Raw genomic sequence first — 13,647 nt, forward strand, 5'->3', positions numbered from 1 at the left:
GGCTGTTCATGTCTTTCCAGGAACCCGTCCATTTCCTCTAAATTGTTGTATTGATTAGCGTAAAGTTGTTCATGTATCCTGTTATTACCTCCTTTATTTCTGTGAGGCCAGTAGTTATGTCTCCTCTTCCATTTCTGATCTTATTTATTTGCATCCTCTCTCTTCTTCTTTTTGTCAATCTTGATAAGGGCCCATCAATCTTATTGATTTTCTCATAGAACCAACTTCTGGTCTTATTGATTTTCTCTATTGTTTTCATGTTTTCAATTTCATTTATTTCTGCTCTAATCTTTGTTATTTCTTTCCTTTTGCTTGCTTTGGGATTAGTTTGCTGTTCTTTCTCCAGTTCTTCCAAGTGGACAGTTAATTCCTGCATTTTTGCCTTTTCTTCTTTTCTGATATAGGCATTTAGGGCAATAAATTTCCCTCTTAGCACTGCCTTTGCTGCATCCCATAAGTTTTGATATGTTGTGTTTTCATTTTCATTCGCCTTGAGGTATTTGCTAATTTCTCTAGCAATTTCTTCTTTGACCCACTCGTTGTTTAGGAGTGTGTTGTTGGGCCTCCACGTATTTGTGAATTTTCTGGCACTCCGCCTATTATTGATTTCCAACTTCATTCCTTTATGATCTGAGAAAGTGTTGTGTATGATATCAATCTTTTTAAATTTGTTAAGACTTGCTTTGTGACCCAGTATATGGTCTATCTTTGAGAATGATCCATGAGCACTTGAGAAAAAGGTGTATCCTGCTGTTGTGGGATGTAATGTCCTATAAATGTCTGTTAAGTCTAGCTCATTTATAGTAATATTCAGATTCTCTATTTCTTTATTGATCCTCTGTCTAGATGTTCTGTCCATTGATGAGAGTGGGGAATTGAAGTCTCCAACTATTATGGTATATGAGTCTATTTCCCTTTCAGTGTTTGCAGTGTATTCCTCACGTATTTTGGGGCATTCTGGTTTGGTGCGTAAATATTTATGATTGTTATGTCTTCTTGTTTAATTGTTCCTTTTATTAGTATATGTCTAAAAAGAGACAAACTTCTTTGTCTCTTTTAACTGTTTTACATTTGAAGTCTAACTTGTTGGATATTAGTATAGCCACTCCTGCTATTTTCTGGTTGTTATTTGCATGAAATATTTTTTCCCAACCTTTCACTTTCAACCTATGTTTATCTTTGGGTCTAAGATGTGTTTCCTGTAGACAGCATATAGAAGGATCCTGTTTTTTAATCCATTCTGCCAATCTATGTCTTTTGATTGGGGAATTCAGTCCATTAACATTTAGTGTTATTATTGTTTGGATAATATTTTCCTCTAACATTTTGCCTTTTGCATTATATATATCATATCTGACTTTCCTTCTTTCTACACTCTTCTCCATACCTCTCTCTTCTGTCTTTTCGTTTCTGACTCTAGTGCTCCCTTTAGTATTTCTTGCAGAGCTGGTCTCTTGGTCACAAATTCTCTCAGTGACTTTTTGTCTGAGAATGTTTTAATTTCTCCCTCATTTTTGAAGGACAATTTTGCTGGATATAGGAGTCTTGGTTGGCAGTTTTTCTCTTTTAGTAATTTAAATATATCATCCCACTGTCTTCTAGCCTCCATGGTTTCTGCTGAGAAATCTACACATAGTCTTATTGGGTTTCCCTTGTATGTGATGGATTGTTTTTCTCTTGCTGCTTTCAAGATCCTCTCTTTCTCTTTGACCTCTGACATTCTAACTAGTAAGTGTCTTGGAGAATGCCTATTTGGGTCTAATCTCTTTGGGGTGCGCTGCACTTCTTGGATCTGTAATTTTAGGTCTTTCATAAGAGTTGGGAAATTTTCAGTGATAATTTCTTCCATTAGTTTTTCTCCTCCTTTTCCCTTCTCTTCTCCTTCTGGGACACCCACAACACGTATATTTGTGCGGTTCATATTGTCCTTGAGTTCCCTGATACCCTGTTCAAATTTTTCCATTCTTTTCCCGATAGTTTCTGTTTGTTTTTGGAATTCAGATGTTCCATCCTCCAAATCACTAATTCTATCTTCTGTCTCTTTAAATCTATCATTGTAGGTATCCATTGTTTTTTCCATCTTTTCTACTTTATCCTTCACTTCCATAAGTTCTGTGATTTGTTTTTTCAGTTTTTCTATTTCTTCTTTATGTTCAGCCCATGTCCTCTTCATGTCCTCCCTCAATTTATCGATTTCGTTTTTGAAGAGGTTTTCCATTTCTGTTCGTATATTCAGCATTAGTTGTCTCAGCTCTTGTATCTCATTTGAACTATTGGTTTGTTCCTTTGACTGGGCCATATTCTCAATCTTCTGAGCGTGGACCATTATCTTCTGCTGCTGGTGTCTGGGCATTTAGTCAGATTTCCCTGGGTGTTGGACCCAACAAGGTTGTAAGATTTTTCTGTGAAATCTCTGGGTTCTGTTTTTCTTATCCTTCCCAGTAGGTGGCGCTCGTGGCACACATTTGTCTCACGTGTTTGGAAGGGATCCTCCCGGTCACCGATCTCCGTGGCCTGGGGATTTCCGATCCAATTCTCTCCGTTGGTTCGGGGGGCCGCGCGTGGTGGGGGCGTCAGCCGCCGCAGTTTGAGGGGACCTTGTGGCTGGTCGCCAGCCGCAGCGGGCCCGGGGAATTCGCCACCGGACCAGGAAGTCACCTGCGGGGGAGGGGCGTCGGTCACTGGCTGCTGTGGCCTGGGGAATTCCCCACCAGACCAGGAAGCCGCCCGCGGGGGAGGGCCACCGTGGCTTGGATAGCCCTCTGATCCGAGACTCGTAGCCGGACCAGGAAGCCGCCCGCAATAGAGGGGCACTGGCTGCCTCGGCTTGGGAAACTTGCCTGTCCGAGACTCTCAGCCGGCCCGGGAAGGAGGGAGGGAGGAGCTCCAGCCACCACAGCTGCCACTGCTCGGGAAATCGCACGCCGCTCGGGGTTCTCACCGCAGCCGAGTCTCGCAGTCAGACTAGCCAGTCCAGACTGGGGTACGCTGTGTGTCCATTCCCTGCCGTAGCCCCGGGAGCTGTTCTGCACTGTTTCAGTTCACCTAGTAGTTGCTTTGGAGGAGGAACTAAGACGCACGTACCTTACTAAGCCGCCATCTTGGCCGACAATGCCGTTTTAACCTAAAAATAAGTTTCGTTGCATGCGGACTGGGTCCATTTCTCAGTTTTGGAAACCAGTGATGCGAAGGCTAGCTCAGTGTCAGGGTTAAGGTTAGGGTAAGGGTTAGAGTAAGGGTTGGGGTTAGGGTTATCTTTCGGGCTGCGTTGGGGTACAGGGTCAGTATAGAGCCATCCCTAAGGTTGTTCTTAGGGATGGCTTTGGGTGTGGGGTTAGGGTTCAGGCTAGGTTTCATGGTAGGGTTGGGACCAGGTTTAGGGTTTAGATTATGGTTAGGGTTAGGGTTAGGCTTAGTGTTGATGTTAAGGTTATGTTTAGGGCTGTGATTTGGTTTATGATTGGTCAAAAGTCGGGGGTTGCATTTAGGATTGGCTTTGGTAATGGGATCAGGTTTCTGGTGAGGTTTGGTGGTCGGGTTAGGGCTAGGTTTAGGGTTAGGGTGAGGGTTAGGGTTAGGGTTAAGGTTAGGATTAGGGTTGGAATTAAGGTTAAGTTTAGGGCTGCAGTTTGGTGTAGGTTTGGTATAAATTTGAGGGTTGGTGTTAGGGTTGGTGTCTGAGTTGTGATCAGGGTTTGGGCTAGGGTTAGTGTTAGGGTAAGGGTTAGAGGAAGGGTTGGGGATGGTGTTAAGCTTAAGTTTAGGGCTGTGGTTTAGTGTAGAGTTGCTATAAATTTGAGAGTTGGGTTTAGGGTTAATGTTGGGGTTGGGGTTATTTTTCAGCTTAAGTTGGAGGTAGCATTGGGTCTAGGGTTAGGCTTAGGTTGAGGGTTAGACTTAGTGTGTGGGTTTGGGTTGCAGACAGGCATTGGGTCAATTTCTGGATTGGGTAGGAGGTTGGGATTTGGGCTGGTATGGGTTCTTCAGTGTTTCGGTTTTGGTTTGTGATTTTGGGGCATTAGTGTCACATTTAAATTAGGTACAGTGAGTACTCTGAAATATTGCTATTCCGGTAAAAAATCTTACACCAGTGAATGGAACCTGGACAATTCTCAGTTTTCCAAACATGCTTAGGTAATGGTTTCCATTGCCGTAGGTGAGTGCTCCACAGAAATGTCATTTTTCTTCAAAAAACACTGCTTGAAAGTGAACGGAGCTGGTAAGTCAATGAGCTCTCAAAACACATGTACAATCTGGTCTCCTATTTTAGTGGATAGCATTAGTTTGCCATGGTGTTTCCCATGAAAAATGTTTGGAAATGTGCGCAGATGTTTGTATTGCTCAGTTTTAGAGACAGATTATGTTCATGTTCATGTTAGGCTCAGGGTTAAGTTCAGGGTTCAGTTTCAGCAGGCATCTGTGGTTGGTTGTGGGTAAGAGTTCAGCTTAGGCTAGGCTTGGGATCTGGATTCTGCTTCTGGTGTGATTCAGATTGGTGAGAAGCTTGGCGTAGATCTGTGTTGGTCATCGGTTTTGAGGTCGTTGTACATTTACCGGGAGTGCTAGTGTTAGGTTTAGGTGTTGGTCATCGGTTTTGAGGTCATCGTATGTTTACAGGGACTGCTAGTGTTAGGTTTAGGTGAGGTTAAGGGTAGTTTTCTCCGAAGAAAGTCCTTTAAGTCCATAAGGCGCATGGAAGTGAATGGATGTAATGAGTTCCTCGGCGTTCCAAACAGTATGAGGTAACAGATTTGCAGAGCAATTGTTGAGTTTTCTGGGGAAATGCTTGTTTTCAGGCAAGACGTGTGTCCAAATGAATGGAGTCAGAATGTCACTAAGTTCTACAAACCCATTCCCAGACTTTTTCAGAAAGAATCAGGTGAGATATGTTGGACAATGCCCGTTTTATCCTAAAAATAAGTATGGTCGCGTGTGGACCAGGTCCATTTCTCAGATTCGGAAACCAATGAAGCGAAGCATAGTTAAGTATCAGGGTTAGGGTTAGAGTAAGGGTTGGGGTTAGGGTTACATTTCAGGCTGCGTTGGGATACAAGGAAGGTATACAGTTGAGGGTTGTGCTTAGGGATGGCTTTGGGTGTGGGGTAAGTGTTCGGGCTAGGGTTCGTTGTAGGGTAGGTCCAGCGTTTTTTTTTTGTTTTTTAGTGTTTTGTTTTGGGTTAGGGTTAGGGTTAGGGTTAATGTTGGTGTTATGGTTACATTTAGGACTGCGATTTCGTGTAGGGTTGGTCAAAAGTTGAGGGTTGCACTTAGGGTTGGCATTGGGGATGGGGTCAGGTTTCTGGTAGAGGTTGGTGGTCAGGTTAGGGCTAGGGTTAAGGTGAGGGTTATGGTTATGGTTAGGGTGTGGGTTGGGTTTAGGGTTAAGTTTAGGGCTGCAGTTTGGTGTAGGTTTGGTATAAATTTGAGGGTTAGTATTAGGGTTGGTGCCTGGGTTGCGGTTAGGGTTTGGGCCTGGGTTGTTGGGAGGGTTGGGGCTAGGGTTAGGGTTAGGGTAAGGGTTAAGGTAAAAGTTAGGGTTGGTGTTAGGGTTAAGTTTAGGGGTGTGGTTGGGTGTAGGGTTGCTATAACTTTGAGGATTGGGTTTAGGGTTGGGGTTGGGGTTGGGGTTAGGTTTTGGGTTAGGGTTGCAGGTAGGATTGGGTCTAGGGTTAGGTTTATGTTGAGGGTTAGATTTAATGTGTGTGTTAGCATTGAAGACAGTCATTTGGTCGATTTTTGGATTGAGTTTAGAGGTTGGGATTTGTGCTGGTATGGGTTCTTTGGTGTTTTGGTTTCGGTTTCTCTTTGTGGGAGCGTTAGTGTCACGTTTAAATAATATGACAGTGAAGGTCCTCTGAAGTATTGCAGTTCTTGTAAAAAATTTTATGCCAGTGAATGGATCTAGAACGATTCTCAGTTTTCCAAACATGCTTAGGTAATGGGTTCCATTGCCATAGGTGAGTGCTCCACAGAAATGCCTTTTTTCTCTGAAAAAAATTGCTTGAAAGTGAATGGAGCTAGCAAGTCAATGAGCGCTCAAAACACATGTGCAAACTGGTCTCCTATTTTAGTTGGAAGCATTAGTTTCCCATGAAAAATGCATGGAAATGTGTGCAGATATTAGTTTGTTCGGTTTTGGAGACAGATTATGTTCACGTTCGTATTAGGCTCAGGGTTAGTTTCAGTGTTCAGTTTTGGCAGGCATCTGTGGTTGGTGGTGGGTAAGAGTTCAGCTTAGGTTATGGTTAGGATCTGGATTCTGCTTCTGGTGTGATTCAGATTGGTGAGAAGTTGGCGTAGGTCTGTGATGGTCGTAGGTTTTGAGGTCGTTTTATATTTACGGGGAGTGCTAGTGTTAGGTTTAGTTGAGGTTAAGGGTAGTGTTCTCCGAAGAAAGTCCTTTCAGTCCAAAAAGTGCACGGAAGTGAATGGATCCAATAAGTCCCTCAGCTTTCAAAACAGCATGAGGTAATCGATTTGCAGAGAACTTGTTGAGTTTTCTGGGGAAATGCTAGTTTTCAGGCAAGACGTGTGTCCAAATGAATGGAGTCAGAATGTCACTCAGTTCTGCAAACGCGTTCCCAGACTTTTTCAGCAAGAATCAGATGAGATATGTTGGAAAATGCTGTTTTAACCTAAAATTAAGTTTAGTCGCATGTGGACCAGGTCCATTTCTCAGTTTCGGAAACTGATGATGTGAAAGCTAGCTCAGTGTCAGGGTTAGGATAAAGTTTAGGGTTAGAGTCAGGGTTGGGTTTAGGATTACGTTTCAGGCTGCGTTGTGGTGCAGGGACGGTATACAGCTGAGTGTTGTGCTTAGGGATGGCTTTGGGTGTGGGGTTAGGGTTCAGACTAAGGTTCGTGGTAGTGTTGGGTCCATGTTTAGGGTTTTGGTTAGTGTTAGGGTTAGGCTTAGTGTTGGTGTTAGGGCTACATTTAGGGCTGCGATTTGGTGTAGGGTTGGTCAAAAGTCGAGGGTTGCATTTATGGTTGGCATTGGGGATGGGGTCAGGTTTCTGGTGAAGGTTGGTTGTGGGGTTAGGGCTAGGGTTAGGCTGAGGGTTAGGGTTGGGATTAGGGTTAAGTTTAGGGCTGCAGTTTTGGTGTAGGTTTTGTATAAATTTGAGGGTTGGGTTTAGGGTTGGTGCTGGGTTGCAGTTAGGGTTTGGGCTAGGGTTATTGTTAGGGTTGGGGCTAGTGTTAGGGTTAGGGAAAGGGTTAGGGTTCGGGTTAGGGTTGGTGTTAGGTTTAAGTTTAGGGGTGTGGTTGGATGTAGGGTTGCTATAAATTTGAGGTTTTGGTTTAGGGTTGGTGTTGGAGTTGGGATTAGGTTTCGGGTTAGGTTTGGACATAGGGTTGGGTCTAATCTTGGGTTAGGTTGAGTGTTAGATTTAGTGTGTGGGTTTGTGTTGAACACAGGCATCGGGTCGATTTCGGACCAGGTTTGGAGGTTGGGATTTGTGCTAGTATGGGTTCTTCGGTATTTCGGTTTCTGTTTCTGTTTGTTTTTGTGGGGGCGTTAGTGTCACATTTAAATTAAGTGACAGTGAGGGCTCTCTGTAATATTGCAGTTCCGGTAAAAAAAATCTTACGCCAGTGAATGGGCCAGGACGATTCTCAGTTTTCCAAACATGCTTAGGTAATGGTTTCCATTGCCATAGGTGAGTGCTGCACAGAAATGCCTTTTTTCTCTGAAAAAACTGCTTGAAAATGAATGGCGCTGCGAAGTCAATGAGCTCTCAAAACACATGTACGAACTGGTCTCCTATTTTAGTGGGTAGCATTAGTTTTCTGTGATGTTTCCTATGTGTGCAGATATTAGTATTGCTCGGTTTTGGAGACAGATTATGTTCATGTTCATGTTAGGCTCAGGGTTAGGTTCAGGGTTCAGTTTCAGCAAGCATCTGTTTTTGGTTGTGGGTAAGAGTTCGGCTTAGGCTAAGGTTAGGATCTGGATTCTGCTTCTGGTGTGATTCAGATTGGTGAGAGGCTTGGCATACTTCTGTGTCAGTCGTCGGTATTGAGGTCATTGTATATTTACGGGGAGTGCTAGTGTTAGGTTTAGGTGGGGTTAAGGGTAATGTTCTCCGAAGAAAGTCCTTTCAGTCCAAAGAGCACATGGATGTGAATGGATCCAATGAGTCCCTCAGCGTTCAAAACAGTATGAGGTAATGGATTTGCAGAGCAATTGTTGAGTTTTCTGGGGAACTGCTAGTTTTCAGGCAAGATGTGTGTCCAAATGAATGGAGTCAGAATGTCACTCAGTTCTACAAACCCATTCCCTGACTTTTTCAGCAAGAATCAGCTGCAATATGTTGGACCATGCCGTTTTAACCTAAAAATAAGTATGGTTGCGTGTGGACCAGGTCCATTTCTCAGTTTCGGAAACCAATGAGGTGAAGGCTAGCTCAGTTTCAGGATTAGGGTTAGGGTTAGGGTTAGAGTAAGGGTTGGGGTTACTTTATTAGTATAGCTACTCCTGCTGTTTTCTGATTGCTGTTTGCATGAAATATCTTTTCTAAACCTTTCACTTTCAGCCTATTTTGTCCTTGGGTCCAAAATGACTCTCCTGTAGACAGCATATACATGGGCCCTGTTTTTTAATCAATTCTGCCAGTCTATGTCTTTTGAGTGGAGATTTTAATTCATTAACATTTTATGCTATTACTGTAAAGGCAGTACTTTCTTCTACCATTTTGCCATTCAGATTTTATGTCATATCTAGTTTTTTTTCTCTTTTTACCTTTACTGATTGCTGTAGTTTGCTAGCTACTGTAATGCAATATACCAGAAACAGAATGACTTTTAAAAAGGGGAATTTAATAAGTTGCTAATTTACAGTTCTAAGCCTAAGAAAATATCCTGATTAAAACAAGTCCATAGAAATGTCCAATCTAAGGCATCCAGGGAAAGATACCTTGGTTCAACAAGGCTGATGTAGTTCAGGGTTTCTCCTCAAGTGAGAAGGCACATGGCGATCACAGTCACAGTTTCTTTCTCATCTGGAAAGGCACATGGTGAACAAGGTCAGGGTTCCTCTCTCATCTGGAAGGGCACATGGCAAACATGCCATCATCTGCTAGCTTTTTCTCCTAGCTTCCTGTTTCATGAAGCTCCCCGGGAGGCATTTTCCTTCTTCATCTCCAAAGGTCGCTGGCTGGTGGACTCTGTTTCTTGTGGCTATGTTGTTCTGCTCTGCTCTCTCTGAATCGCCTTCATTCTCCAAAATGTATCCTCTTTTATAGGACCTCAGAAACTTCTCAAGACCCACCCAAATGGGCAGAGACATGTCATCATCTAATTCAGCTTAACCAGCACTATTGATTAAATCACGTCTCCAGGGAGATGATCTGATTTCAGTTTCAAACATATAGTATTGAATAGGGATTATTCTACTTTATGAAATGGGATTTTGATTAAAACATGGCTTTTCTAGGGGACCTACAACTTTCAAAGCAGCACACTGATAGTCTTAATTTCTACACTCTTCTCCACCTCTCTCTCCTGCCTTTTTTTTGCCCTTTTCTATCAGCCTGTAGTGCTCCCTTTAGAATTTCTTGCAAAGCCAGTCTCTTGGTCACAAATTCTTTCAGTGATTGTTTGTCAGAAAATGTTTTATTTCCCCTCATTTTTGAAGGAGAATTTTGCTGGATATAGAATTCTTGGTTGGCAGTTTTTCTCTCTTAGTATCTTAAATATATGATACCACTGTCTTCTTGACTCCATGGTTTCTTCTGAAAAATCTATGCATAGTCTTATTGGGCTTCCCTTGTATGTGATGGATTGCTTTTATCTTGCTGCTTTCAAAATTCTCTCTTTCTCTCTGACATCTGACAATCTGATTAGTAAGTGTCTTGGAGTATGTCTATTTGAATCTATTCTGTTTGGAGTATGCTGCACTTCTTGGATCTATAATTTTGCACCCACAACATGTACATTTGATTTAAGCTTAAAGTCTAGTTGGTGGGATTAACAATCTACAGACTCTATGCTAATTTTAGAAGCTTAAGTTACAGAATGCTACCTATTTAATTTATTCATTTGCTTTTTGACAACAGAATTCTAAACAAACATACATAATTAATGCATTGGCCTCAGCACCCTCCTAGTTGGCATTTCTTTAAAAGTTAGATCGTAAGAAAAATGTAACAGTTCAGAAGACATACACTCCATATACACTTCACAAGCCTGTTGAAATTGTACTTGATTCTTTTGCAAGATATAAAGACAATTCATCTGACTCTAGATATATTCAGCAGAAGTATGAAAGTCATAGAAGTGTTAGCATATTTTCAACACATTATGGAAATACATGTCCCACAAATTTTGATATGCCATGTGTGGTGGTTTGGAGCCATATGTACTTCCCAAAATAAGTTCTTAAACTTAATCCCTTCCTGTGTGTGTGAACTCATTGTAAGTAGGAATTTTTAATGAAGTTACTTTGGTTAAGGTGTGGCCTGCCTCAATCAGAATGGGTCTTAATCATACCACTGGTGCCCGTTATAAGCAGCATGAAATTCAGGCAGGGTTCTAGTTTGCAAGATGCCTGAATGTGATATACCAGAAATGGAACAGCTTTTTAAAAGGGGAATTTAATAAGTTGCAAGTTTATAGTTCTAAAGCCATGAGAATGTCTCAATTAAAGCAAGTCTATAAAAATGTCCAAATTAAGGCACCAACAAAGGTTACCTTCACTCAATAAAGGCCAGTGAAGTTCAGGGTCTCTCTCTCAACTGGAAAGGCACTTGGCAAACATGGTGACATCTGCTAGATTTCTCCCCAGGTTTCTTGTTTCATGAAGCTCTCCCAGAGGAATTTTCCTTCTCCATCTCCAAAGTTCTCTGGCTGCATGGGTTCTCATGGTTCTTGTGGCTTTCTTGTGGCTTTCCAGTTTTCTCCAAAATACTTCCTCTTTTAAAGGATTTCAGTAAACTAACCAAGACCCACCTGGAATGGGGAGAATCACATCTCCTTGGAAGCCATCTATCTAATAAAAAGCTACTACCCACAATTGAATTGGTCACATCTCCATGGGAACAATAAAAAAGCTCCCAGCCAGCAATATTGAATGAGGATTAAAGGACATGGCTTTTCTGGGCCCACCACAGATTCAAACCAGTACAGACAGGAAAAGAGAAAACCCATGGGATGCAAGAAGCTGAAAATCAATGGAACCCAGAAGAGAAGGGAGAGTCCAGAAGAGGCTGCCATGTGCATTGCCATGTGTGGTAGTTAGATTTAGTTGCCAACTTGGCCAGGTGAAGGTACCTAGCTCCGTTGCTGTGGCCATGAACCAATGGTACGTGAACCTCATCTGTTGCTCATTACATCTGGAGTTGGCTAAAAGGCATGCCTGCTATAATGAATGATGTTTGATTTAATTGGTACTTAAAAGAGAGAGCTCAAAGTAGCACAGCTCAAGCAGCTTAGCATATCTCATTTCAGCACGCGCAGCTCATCCCAGGCCTCTGGAGATGCAGAAAGAAATCACCCCAGGGAAAGTTGTTGGAACCCAGAGGCCTGGAGAGAAGGCCAGCAGAGACCATCCTGTGCCTTCCCACATAAGAAAGAAACTCAGTTGAAAGTTAGCTGCCTTTCTTCTGAAGAACTAATGAAATAAATCTCCTTTTATTAAAAGCCAATCTGTCTCTGGTGTGTTGTATTCCGGCAGCTAGCAAAATAGAACACCATGTGACAGAAAAGTCCAGCAGCAAGGATAACCAGCAGCCAGCCCCAGAAAAACAGTCTTTGGGAAGAAAGCATTGCCATGATGATGTCTTGATTGGGACTTTCTCTTACCCTCAAGACTGTGAGCAAATACATTTTCATTGTTGAAGCCAGCCCTTTGTGTGGTATTAGCTTGCACAGCCTAGGAAACTAAAACATTGTGTCTCAATTTATGTTGAATTCAGTACGCATGTCTTCTATGTCTTTTTTCCCATTATTAGAGAAGCTGTGGGTTTATAGGACAATCATGCATAAAATGCAGGATTCCCAATCCTCACTCCCTCACCACCTTGCATTGGTGTGGAAAATTTGTTAAAAATAACTATAGCACATTTTAATAATTGTACTATTAAACTCCAGTTTAACTTAGTGTTTACCATTTGTGTAGTATAGTTCCAGGGATTTTTTAAACAACTTTAATTCTGTTACCATATATACAATCTAACATTTCCCCTTTTAATCATATTCAGTGCTGTTAATTGCATGAAAAATGTTGTGCTTTCATCACCCCCATCCATTAACAAAAGATTTCCATCATTTCAAATAGGAACCCAATATCTTCTAAGCCTTAACTTCCCATTCCCTATCCCTACCCCATCCTCTGGTAACCTAGTTCTAGTTTCTGCCTCTATGAATTTACTTAGCATAAGTAAATTGTTTCAAATCAATGAGTTCATACAATATTTGTCCTTTTCTGTCTGGTTTATTTCATTCAACATGATGTCTTCAAGGTTTATCCATGTTGTCACATGCGTCAGGACATCATTACTTTTTATGGCCAAATAATATTCCATTGTATGTATATATCATATTTTATTTATCCATTCACCAGCTGATGGACACTTGATGTCCTAGTTTGCTAGCTGCTGGAATGCAATATACCAGAAATGGAATGGCTTTTTAAAAAGGGGAATTTAATAAGTTACAAGTTTACTGTCCTAAGGCCATGAAAATGTCCCAATTAAAGCAAGTCTATTGAAATGTCCACTCTAACACATCCAGGAAAAAATACCTTGATTCACAAAGGCTGATGAAGTTCAGGGTTTCTCTCTCAAGTGGAAAGGTACATGGTGAACATGGTCAGGGTTTCTCTCTCATCTGGAAATGTATATGGTGAAAATGGCATCATCTGCTAGCTTTCTCTTCAGGCGTCTTGCTTCATGAAGCTCCCCCAGAAGCATTCTCTTTCATTGCCGAAGGTCACTGGCTGGTGGACTCTGCTTTGTGGCTCTCATCATTGTCATCCTTCTCTGCTCTCTCAGAATCTCCAAAGTCACTGGCTGGTGGACTCTGTGGTTCTCTTGGCCTTGTGGCTCTGCTCGGCTCTGCTGCGGCTTTCTTGTCATTCTCGAAAGGCATTTTCTCCATAAATGCTTCCTCTTTTATAGGATCCCAGTAAACTAATCGAGACCCAGTAGAATGGGTGGAGACACACCTCCGTCTAATCAAGTTTAATACCTACAATTGATTGAGTCATATCTCTGTGGAGAAAACCCAATCAGGTTTCCAACCTATAGTATTGAATAGGGATTAAAAGAAACCGTTGCTCCCACAAGATTGATTAGGATTAAAACATGGCTTTTCTAGGGTATATAGATCCTTTCAAACCAGTACACTTGGGTAGCTTCCATCTTTTGGCAATTGTGATTACTGTGAACATTGGTGTGCATATATGTTTGAGTCCTAGCTTTCAATTGTTTTGGTATATACTGCATAGTGGGATTGCTGGTTTACAAGTAGTTCTACTCTTAGCTTTCTGAGTAACTGCCAAATTGTCTTCCACAGTGGCTGCACCATTTTACAATGCCACTAACAGTGAATGAGTGTTCCTATTTCTCTGTATCCTCTGCACACTTATTTTCCATTTTTTAATAGCAATCATTCTAATGCATGTGAATTAGTATCTTGTGGTTTGAT

The sequence above is a fragment of the Tamandua tetradactyla genome, chromosome 12 (genome assembly GCF_023851605.1).
Source record: "Tamandua tetradactyla isolate mTamTet1 chromosome 12, mTamTet1.pri, whole genome shotgun sequence".
NCBI lineage: Eukaryota > Metazoa > Chordata > Mammalia > Pilosa > Myrmecophagidae > Tamandua > Tamandua tetradactyla.